Source organism: Chrysemys picta, chromosome 9 (genome assembly GCF_011386835.1).
Source record: "Chrysemys picta bellii isolate R12L10 chromosome 9, ASM1138683v2, whole genome shotgun sequence".
NCBI lineage: Eukaryota > Metazoa > Chordata > Testudines > Emydidae > Chrysemys > Chrysemys picta.
In genome coordinates, this window is record NC_088799.1 from 81,769,804 (window position 1) to 81,781,419 (window position 11,616).

The 11,616-nt window shown below is 46.5% G+C and overlaps 1 long non-coding RNA gene across 1 annotated transcript in view; it reads right to left on the reverse strand.

Moving 5' to 3' along the window:
* Nucleotides 1–10,132, reverse strand: part of LOC135973438 (uncharacterized) — a 33,691-nt gene extending 23,559 nt beyond the window's left edge. The window contains exon 1 of the long non-coding RNA XR_010590268.1: nt 9,841–10,132. This is a non-coding gene — a long non-coding RNA (uncharacterized LOC135973438). The remainder of the gene's footprint in view (nt 1–9,840) is intronic.
* Nucleotides 10,133–11,616: the final 1,484 nt, after the last annotated feature.

Genomic DNA, 11,616 nt, shown 5'->3' on the forward strand with positions numbered 1-11,616 from the left:
AGAGTTTCTCCCTTGACAAAGGTAATTGAAACACTGCAAGTTCTGGTAAAAACTGATCAATGCATCCTTTTCACTGTCCTATAATTTGGGAACTAGCAAGCATTTGAAATTCAAGATCAGCGTAGTCACAATATATAAACAAGGTGACACTTCTTCCTACAGCAGACACTACATTAATCCATTGAGCGTAGAATTAAGAACTGGATAACTTTATGAGTAGTTATAATATTTATAGGGTGATAAACTAATACACAACACAGCACACTTTCTGGCTGTGCATAGTATTGCTCATACAGTACTACTGGATAAAGACAGAGATGCTAATGCTACACTGTGGAAACCCAAGCATGGATTTGGGAGCTGAACGCATTGGGGGCCAGGACACATTTGTTAAATACACCTCTACCCTGATATAACACTGTCCTCAGGAGCCAAAAAATCTTACCGCGTTATAGCTGAAAATGTGTTATATTGAACTTGCTTTGATCCACCGGAGCGCACAGCCCCGCCCCCTTGGAGTGCTGTTTTACCACGTTATATCCGAATTCGTGTTATATCGGGTCACGTTATATCGGGGTAGAGGTGTAGCTTGAACCAGCCTATTGTGTAGTGTAACTTCTGTATTTTATCCCATTTGTTTAGCTTATGGATTTGCAAAATGTTTGTGAAACATAAACTAGATCTCTGGGTTCTGAAATCAGGTGGGTGGGCAGATTGTTTCTGGTGAATGCAAGGAACACCATTGCACATACAAAATATTGACTGGGGAAGCAAAGCCACTGCTCCATGCTAGTGCTGCTGCCTGCACTAGTCCCTCTTTAGCTATGTTTACTCTAATTTTTTCCACCTAAAATTTCTGCAGTCTAGATCAGAGTTTCTCAACCTGCGGATTGGAACCCAAAATTGGATCGCCAGAATATTTCAAAGGGTCATGTGGCAGTTCCTGTGGCTCCTCGCTCCAGGCACTGCAACCTCTGGGGTCCCAGTGCTACTCGGGTCTGGCCCAGCCGTTGTGATGACAGCAGTCCAGGTAGGCCAAATTTGAGTGAGTGGCACTGCAACCCCATGAACCAGCTCACAACTCCACTCACACAAATTTGGTCCAGTCAGGGGGGCAGAGCCAAACCTGAGCAGAGCTGCAACCCCAGAGGTTGCAAAGTCTAGAGTGGAGACCCAAGCCCAGCCAGCCCCATAGCACAGGATTTGCCACTGTGGAGTGAATGCTGGGCAGGACCCAACCTCCCCCCCCTGAGGGGTGGGGGTTAGGACCCACATAAAACCACCCCAGGGCCTCCACACCCCGACTATTTACTGGATTGCGACAGACCATAAACATTTACAAACTGGTCTTGAGCCCAAAGCGACTGAGAACCTCTGGTCTAGATAACACAGTGGGTAAAACGCCAACAGTCACCAAATGCCCTGGCCTGTTCTGCTTGATGGAGCCAGACTAGTGGAAACACCAAGAGGAGATTTTATGGGCTAACAGCTTGTTTAGACAAGGTCGGATGGGATGGGGAGCTGGCCTGGCACAGGCAGAACGCATGATGCACCTGCTGGCAGAGATGTCTCTGCGGTGTGTGCTTTCTTTGGAAGCCTGAGGAGGAATCTGAATCAGCATGAATTCTTCCTGGAGCACCTGCTGCCATGTCCAGCCCCAGGCAGGGCTCTGAGTTGAGACAGTCTTGTCCTTGATGTGTGCATGTTATGGTACTAGGCAAGACTAAGTACAGAGTTGTGGGGTGGAGGCTGACCAGCTGGAGTCACATCATTATCAATTTCTTTCCTCTCTTCTACTTCCCACCTCCTTCCCCACCCAAAGATCCCCATTAAATGGTTAAAGCATTTGGTCAAAATTGTCAAACTTGGGGGCCTAACATTACACTACCCAAGTGGCTGGTTTTCAGAGGTGCTGAGTCCCACTGAGACCAGTGACAGCTGTGCATGCTCAGCCCCTGTGAAAACCAGGCAGCCTATTTAGGATTAGGGTTACCTGGCACCTGGTTTTTGACCGGAACACCCGGTCGAAAAGGGACCCTGGTCACTGGTTCCAGTCGGTACTGGATACAGACCGGTCGGCGGCGCAGTGGGGGCCTGGGGCTAAGGCAGGCTCCCGGAAGTGACTGCCTCTGCGCCGAGGGCCAGCTCCACAGCTCCTATTGGCCAGGAACCGTGACCAATGGGAGCTGCGGGGGTAGCACCTGCGGGTTCAAGGGCAGTGCACGGAGTCTCCCTGGTAGCCCATGCATCTAGAGCTGCAGGGAGCTGGGGGCCGCTTCCTGGGAGCTGCGGTAAGCCCTACCAGGATCTCACATCCCAAGCTCTCTCTTGCACCCCAACCCCCTGCCCCAGCCTGGAGTCCTCTCCCGCATCCAAACTCCCTCCCAGAGGCCACACATCCCCAACACCCCAACCCTCTGCCCCAGCCCACTCCTGCACCCTAAACCCCTCATCCCCAGCCCCACCCCAGAGCCCAGATCCCAGCCGGAGCCCTTACTCCCACACTCACACTCCAACCCCCAGCCCGGAGCCCACTCCTGCACCCCAAACCCCTCATCCCTGGCTCCACCCCAAAGTCCTCAGCCCCAGCCAGTGCCAGCACCCCCTCCTGCACCCCAATCCTCTGCCCCCGCCCAGTGAAAGTGAGTGAGGGTGGAGGAAAGCGAGCAACAGAGGGAGGGGGGATGGAGCCAGCAGGGTGGGGCCTCAGAGAAGGGGTGGGGCCTCGTGGAAGGGGCAGGGCGGTGGGGAAGGGGTGTTTGGTTTTGTACGAGTAGACAGTTGGCAACCCTATTTAGGATCCTCACTTTAGGCACCCAAATTTGATGATATTGGCCTTAAATCTAAAAGGCGAAGACTCGCACTCACCACCAGCATAGCGCTTGATTGCTTTACTCCTATATTCTCATTCAAAGAAAAACTGGGGTGGGAGGGTGGGGCAGGGATGTTCACTTATTTAGCTAACCCAGGATCCCTTCCTGTGGGCTCCTTCCCATTCTTTACCCCATTCCCCCTTATGACAATGGAAGAATGATCCACTGCTGACAATAAGTGCCAGCCACATGCCGCTGAACTGGTGCCGAATATAGCCAAAGACGAACCGTATTGCTGTTTCAGAAGGCAAGGAGACAGGCCCTTGGGCCCTTCAGCAGTTGACTCAGTGTTTTCTCGACATGTGTGCTTCCATCTGCTCAACACAAGATGGTGCCACAGCTTCCAACAGAAAGAAAAATGGGAAATGGGAGGGAAAGTGGATTCGATGAGGCGGCAAAACCACATCACGAACAGAAACACACAGATCAGTTACATATCCATACGCACGGCAGTGTAGTCCAGTGTAAACTCAGGTAAACCCACTTCTCATCTGGAGATTATGGAGTTCAATTTAGGTTAGTTTACCCGCTTATTTTATTACCTCTACACCACTACAGACACACAAACACAGACATATACATGCCCACATACACTGATATGTATGTGCACCCACAGCCATGCACACACACACACAGATGTACATGTATTCTCACACACCTATTCGAATGAACTCACACAGGAAAATGATAAAAGACAAAAAATCTCTATCACTTGCAGGTGAATACTTTTCACGAAGTGATCACTCTACATCTGGCCTCTCAGTCCTTGTCCTCAAAGGAAACCTGCACAACACTTTGAAAAGACGGGCCTGGGAGCTTAAATTCATTACGCTGCTAAACAATAAAAATTATGGACTGAATTATGGCTTATTACAACAATCTGTAACCCACTAACCCCCTCTTTTTGTCTTATGACTGACAAAGTGTTAATGGGCCGCTTGACCTTGAATGGTCCCTTACAATATGTGTTAACTATTTATGCAAAACAATCAATTGGGTTTTGCTATGATGGTGGGAGTTCCTGTCTCAGACCTGAAGAGGAGCTCTGTATGCCTCGAAAGTTTCTCTCTCTCACCCACAAAAGTTGGTCCAGTAAAAGATCTTTCCTTGTCTCAGACATACACAAATGCGCACACAAAGGTATATGTGTACTAACGACATACATACACATATGCAGACACATGGTGTCAGATCCTGACCTCCATCAAGTCTGCTTTATGACATTCTGTGACACAAAGCAGCCTTAAAGCCACCATAACATGCTCCATAGAGATCCTCTGGCAGACGGGCACAGAGCTGGTGTAGCAGGTAGATCTGGTCCAAAACTGGAAAAGGAATGTCATGAAAAAATGTAGAAGTCGTTTCCATTTTGAGGTTTATTTGTTTTTTTCCAGATTTGTTTTTTTTAATTTCCAATTTTCGCAAATCCAATTTTGCTTTCTCGCCCCTTTTCTTCCTTTTCTCTTATTTTATCTATATTTGTCATGTTTGAGGGGGTTTATTTTGCCCTTTTGCTACTCCATAACGTTTCAAAACTTTCTGAACTCTGGAAAAGTTTTTTTCTTCCTCTCTTTTTTCCTTGATTTATTTTGGTTGCTGAATGCAATAGCATGAATGATGTCTGGGAACTGGGGTCATTTTTTCTTTTGCCACTTGGTAACTTTTCAAAACTTCCTCAACTTTGGAAAAGTTCCAGAGTGGCAGAGACAAAATTAAACTTGAAATTAGCCACTCTGGAACTTTTCCAAAGTTGAGGAAGTTTTGAAAAGTTACCAAGTGGCAAAAGAAAAAATGATCCCAATTCCCAGACATCACTCCTGCTATTGCATTCAGCAACCAAAATAAATCAAGGAAAAAAGAGAGGAGGGGGACCCAAAATTGAAAATTCAATATGTGGAAAACTTAACTTTTGATGAGAAACTGGAAATTTTTGCAAAAGCAGAAAGCTTTGTGTGAAAGCTTTCATCAAAGAAAGGTTTTGGGAAAAGAATTCTGCCAGCTTTAGTAGCCAGTCCTCACCATGCCCCTCCTAGGTTGGAGGGAGAGAATGGACTGGGGGAAAGAGGGTGTGCCAGAGTGAAGCTATCTCTGGGTGCTGGAAGGTCTCCTGGGAAGCTATTGTGCAGTTTAGCGCAGATCTGAGGCTGCTAGTGGCTGAACTTCCTTTGTTCCTCACTCTAGCTGCACTGCACACTGCTGTGACACAGCTGAACATCTAGCCCCCTCCACACACACATACACACACACACACCCCCTATCAGCCTAATGCTCACTTTACACACATCTTGTCAAGCTGCTGAACACTCTGTGTAGCAGCAGCAGGAGGTTTGGCAGAGACGCTTCCTTCTCCTCAAAATCACTTGGTTGTAAACTGCACTAAATGTCAAGATGCCAAATGCACTTGGTGCATGTTTGGGGTCAATTGTCTGGGAATTCCACACACCTTCCCCCCCACCCTCAGGGAATTTATTGCTGGAGAGAGACACTATCTGACCAGCTCCATCAGTGACAGCTTCCTCCACATGCTATTCCCTGCCCTGGAAGGGGCATCAATGAGCAGAGAGGGGAGTCAGGGCCAGAGCAATGGGAATGGACCAGTATTTGTTGGAGGAAGGTGTGAGGCTTTGTCTTTCCCCTCCCTCTTGCTCCATGGAAGCCACTGCATGTGACCTCTATGTATCTGTGGCTCTGCACTACAGGGAGGGACAAGTGGAGGGGCAGGGAGAGGGATGGGAGCTGAGCTGTCTTCTGGGAAGAAGTCATCCCCTTCCAAGTCCACAGAGCATTAGTAGGGAATTGCTGACCGTGCAGCACTAGACCATACAACAAAGTTATGTCATTTCTGCTGCCTCTGACATTAAGGGGAATTTTGTTATTAATTTTAATTGGAGAAAGATGGAGTTCAATCAATTCCGTATGTGCAATGTCTGTGCTTGGGCTTGGAGGCCGATCCTGAGTCTCTGTCCTAAGTCTCACTGTATCTCTGGCACTTGCACAAACCCTGCTGCACACTCCTGCCTGTACCAACATAAAACTTTGGAAGTAACAGCACATAAGCAAAGCCCCCCCACTTCTCCAATCTCACCCCATCCACAGACTCGTTCACTAGTTCAGTGCAGCCTGCTGACTGACCCCCTAGAGCTCTGGAGCAGGGGGTGGATATTGATCTAGTCTGGCGGACGAATAGTTGCCTGCTCTGCACCTCTGCTGGTTGCCAGAGACTCTATTTCCATGATGGGTGGTTCTGTGTAAACTGCATGGGAACATTCTTTGCAATCCTGGGCTTGCGCTGTCCCCAGGGAAAGAGCTGTTGGGCAGAAAATACAAGGAGGATTTTTCAGGCAAGGGGCTGGGTTTTATTTGTAATGGTGTTTTTAAAGGACAAGCAAAAATAATGCAAATAAAGGTTTGTCTCTGTGTGTGGAATCCAGAACATGGGGGGAGGAGGGGAGTTTGGAGAGAGAGAGACATTCCCAGACAATCCCACTAAAACAACCAACTCTGAGAGAAAATCAGCATTACCAAATCACTTACTCCGGGGACCATCTTCCCATCAGCAAAAATGCGACTTTCAGCATCATTATGTTGGTGGCAATGCTCTACTAGGACCCAGTGTAAACCCTAGCCCAGTATTAGGAGAAACCTCACTGGCCTGACTGTGTCGACCTCAAAGCCAAGCAATGAACACTTGCATCAAAACTATTATGGTCAATCACATGCACCAAATGAGCATCCTGTCATCATTCAAATTACCTCCTACATCATGATCTGTCTGCAGAGGCCACCAGTGATAATCTGCCTCATTCAGATATGAGAATAGAGAAATTGGCAGTGTCCTGAGCATGGACCTTCCTGTGGTCATTCGGTGCATTATGATCCTGAACAGGATTGTCTGTTTATTTGAGATGTTAACCCTTTGTGGGCAGGGACCCTGTCTTCCCCTGTATTGTGCAGAGCTGAGCACACAGAGAGCTCATCCAGTCGTGCTAACTATACATATTCGTTTGCTTGGTTTATCAGCTTCATGCATGACCGTCTCAGTGCCCTCCTCTGTGCTGCACCTTGTGGCACAGGGTCAGCGTGTAGAGACCCTGCAGGCATCTAGCAGGAAGTAGGCTACAGCGAGACATGGACACAGAGTTTAGGGCCGCTCTGAGTCAAAGACTGAGTCTGCTTTCACCTGTAGGGTAACCAGATGTCCCCATTTTATAGGGACAGTCCTGATTTTGGGGTCTTTTTCTTATATAGGCTCCTATTACCCCCCAACCCCTGTCCCGATTTTTCACACTTGCTGTCTGATCACCCTATTCACCTGTCATGCTGTTGATGGAATTGTTAAGGGAAAGCATTTCCCTGAAACAGATGATTCCCTGCTTCCTCGAGAGTACACCATCCCTTACACTTGGAATGCTCGCCCTGACCAGAACCGTAGGGCCACTACCTTCTTCTTCAAATCCCTGCTCATGCCATGGTGCCTAATAGAAACGAGCCCATTCCAATGAATGATGGCTCAGCCTAGCGGCAGATGGGGGGATATGATACTTACTTTATCTGTTTATAACCCGTTTGTAACATAAACATGTATATATGTTTATAAAACTTGCACATACTACATATATTTTCTGTTTCTCCCTTACCCTTCATAATTCACCTGTCTTCGTAGATGGTAAGCACTTTTCAGGGCAAGGGCTATAATTATTATTATTTGTATTTGTATTTCAGTAGTGCCCAGTGCCCCAGCTGTGATCAGGGCTCCATTGTGCTAGGCACCTTACAAACACATCCGGAGAGGCTGTCCCTGGCCGGAAGAGCTCACAGGATACATAAAGAAGACAGAAACAGTCACAGAGAGATTAAGTAACAGGCCCAAGGTCACAACTGTTTGTACAGTCCCTGATACCGACTGGGACCCCTGATCGCTGTGGCAGTGTAATAGTTAATAATTTGAGGATTGGTTTTCGAACACTCACTTTGGAAATACTTCATTTAGGTGTTAGGTGTGAGATTTTCAAAGGTGCCTAAGATGCCCAAATCCCATTTGGTTTCTTAACTTTTAGACTCCTTTGAAAATACTGGCCTAGATACTGCCAGCCAAATGTATCCTTCATGCAACTCCAGTCACTTCCAGAGATGGATTTGGCTCCCTGTTGTTAACTTGGCAGAGCAAGATTTATCTGTGTTATCGTTTCTGTGTACCCAGAGCTAAACATGCATATTCAATCTGGATGACTTTTATTCAGGAAAGCAACAGAGAAAGAAAGAAAGACCAAATATAAAGTCTCTGCGAGAGGGAACATAATGTGTGAGACTCACTTTAAAACAGCAGCTAGCTGGAACTCACTCACAGCACTGCCCCAGCACACACAGTAGGGAGACTATTTACCCTTAAAGCGGCACATAAGCCAGAATCATAGCACCTTTCCCACGTTTACAGAGTTGCATACTCCACAACTGTCCTGACCAAACAAATTCTATAGCTTGCAGGGCTGACACTGTGGTGTTTCAGATGATGACTGTAGACTACAGTGGTATCTTTATGTGTGTATGTCTACCGGGGTTATAAATTACTACTTATCCCCCAAGAAAGGGAAAACCTGGGGAAAAAACTGAGATGCATGAACAAAATGCTAGTCATGCTGCATGCACGTATTGGGTGGAACAGGTGTCATTCACTGAGTCAGCCTGTGGCATGCCCAGCAGGAAATGGTCTATCTGCAGTGCTAGAACCAAGAGGATGTGAAATGAAGTGAGGGACTGAGCTGGCCTGAGAGTTTCTAGCTTCCTGAGGGAGGGCCGATGATAGTGAGCAGAGATGGGGGGAGTGTTTAGCCAGACTTGTTCACTATAAAAAAATGAAAGCACTGAGGGGTTAAAGCCCCTGCAGATCATGATGGCAGCAGGAGCTGGTGGCACTGGGAGCAAGAGGCATTATTAATATGCAAGGAGAAGTTTGAGTGGGGAGGATGCAGTTGGGTCACAAGAGTATCAGCACTTCACACTCCAACTTCTTTCAAAAACCTTTTTTGAGTGCATTAGTGCTTGTGCATGCAAGAGGGTTGGGGTCGTTGGCTAGTTGAACAGAATCAGGCAAGATGGAGGCACATATTATGGAAGCTGCACAGCTCTGCTAATGCACTTCACACTTGTAAGCAGCTCCTGATAGTCTACTCCCCACACAACTCTATTGATACAACTTACTCCTGACTTGCAGCGCCCAGCCGCTTTTCCAATCCGCTGCGCCTCTCACCCCTCCACCCCCGCTCTCCCCAGATCTGCTGAGGTAAAAGTCATATTTTCCCAGTGAAAATTTTTGAACAAAACATTTTATTGATGAAATGTCAATGAAAATCTTCAAATTTTTTGACAGAAAAATTTTAAATGAAAGAAACATGTTAGTTTCATTCGGAATTGAAATTTTCATTTCAATTTCCTTTTTGAAAACTGACAAAAAATGGAGTCTGGTTTTTAGGTTTCCCTTCCTCTCCTTCCTCGCTTGAAAAAGGGGAGGAAAGTGGCAAAGGGAGTGAAAATGAGGGGGAAACCCAACACGTTCCCCCCCCCAACTTTTCTCCCTTTTATACTCTTCCACTTGAAAAACAGGGGAAAGTTAAAAAAAAAAAAAAAAGTGAAAGTATAATTTTCTCTCACTTTTTAAAACTTTTTTTCATACTATTCTAATGGGAAAAGTAAGTAAGTGCAATTAAATGTTTTCTTCCCCAACTTTTTCTCAGTTTTTACCTTTCCCTCCACATTTCCAGTGGGGGGAAAAGGAGGAGTGGGTAACAAACTGTGAGAATGTGGATATTTTACCACAATTTCAAAACAAAATTGAGGTAAAAAATATTCATTTTCAAGTAAATCCCATTTTTGACAAACAAAACAAACACCCCTCTCCCCGAAAAAAAACTATTTCCCACCCCCCCCCAAAAAACCTTTCTGACCAGCTGTAACGGCTGATGCACCTCACCTGCAGCACTCCTGCTCTTCTAGTTCTCGGTGGTGCTCGAAAAGCTTGGCCATTACATCTTAATCAGAACTTCACATGGGTTTTGCAGGCCCCGGAATGAAATTAGACAGAGCCAGACCTTGGGAACTCTCTGAGCACAGCTGGAGAAGGGGAAGGGTTTTGCATTAGGGACTGACAGGTTGAAGTGGGTGCAAGAACAGTTCAAAGCTCTAGATGGTGCTGCTGTTGTAGCTGGCGGAATCTTCAAAGCATTAATAATTGAATGCATTTGCATCCTCGGGTTTCTAGTTGCTTGAACAGCTGTTCTGCTCTCTGCCCACATGGAAGAAGGGATCCTGGGGGGAACCAGCATGGTGAAGCCATCTTGTTGGCAGTGGGAAAATCAAGCACAAATAGTTCTAAACCCTTTCACTTTGCAGTTACAGGCATGGATCAAAGAAAGACCCACAGCAAAGCAAGCAAAGGCATTGCAGTCAAATGGGATTCTTGCCCCAAAGTTCTCCCTGTGTGATGAAGAATTAGGCTGAGGCTTGTGGTTAAAGCGGCCAAGTCAAGGCTTATTCCAAAATGTGATCAGTCTTTTTCTCCTACTCGCTAGCCAAGGCTCCATAATGCTTTAAAGATGTTTCTAATTCCAAAATACAAGCAACAGTGCTCTTCCTTTCTAAACCAAAATGAAATGCTGGAAGCACAGCACCCAGGAGCAGCCCAATAACACAAACCTGTGTGCACCACTCAGCAGCACTACAGTCACAATCAGCTGTACACAGTCCAGCTGTTGTGAGCAGCACTACAAATAACAAAGCAGCATGTGCAGTACGGTGTTTATGTTTGTGCAACCCTATAGAAACAAACCCTAGGTGCATATCCCAACATTCACAGGCACAGTACTAAAGCAGTGTGCACAGCCCTGGTCTCATGAACAACACTACAGTAACAAACCGCCACGTGCAGCATAGCATTCACAAGCAACCTGACAAAAACCTACGAGCACAGCCCAGCATTTACAAGCAACCCTACAATACTTACCGAGTGTTCATCATAGACCAGTGCTGCTGAGCAACCCTCAAGTAAACTATGGCCTAATCTTGCTCCCACTAAAGTCAATGGGAGTTTTGCCTTTGCTTTCAGTGGAACAGAATCAAGGTGTGTGGGGAAGGTGTAAGAACAGATGGGGAAGGTGTCTGGAGTGGGTCTGGTGCCCTCCCGAGTTGGATTGAAGACTTTGATTTGGCTGTTTATTGATGTAATGGATCAGTGAAGCTCAGAGGTCATGTACCTCACTGTCAGAGCACTGTTATCGGGACATCACAGGACAGTGGGGGATCTTGGCCCCTCCCATGAGCTGTGTTTTCTTCTTTTTTAAAAAAAAAACTTCAGTAACATTAACTTTTGTGCAATGGTTTAAATGCTGTAATTTTTTTTTATTTTTTTATTTTTTATTATGGCTGAAAGTCAGCTCCTCCATTCAGGTCATTTTGATGTGATCTCTCTGCACTGTGCCCAGCTGGCAGCATTTGCTTCAAAGCTGTGGGATGAGGTGAATAGTTAACACACAGTGCAAAGAGAACAAGCAGGAACAGTTCTCAAGGGTGGTACTAATAGTGACTATGTTAGCTGTGTGCGGCAGGGCAGAAAATTGTTCAGAGTGTGCTGGAGGGGGTTCTTCCTGTGTGAGTGAAAAAGTATTTGGGGGTCAGCAAAGAGCACTGGGAGGGATGTTCTGCATCATCACCGTTATTTATCACCAGTTGTTTAGCACTTACAGGCCCCAAC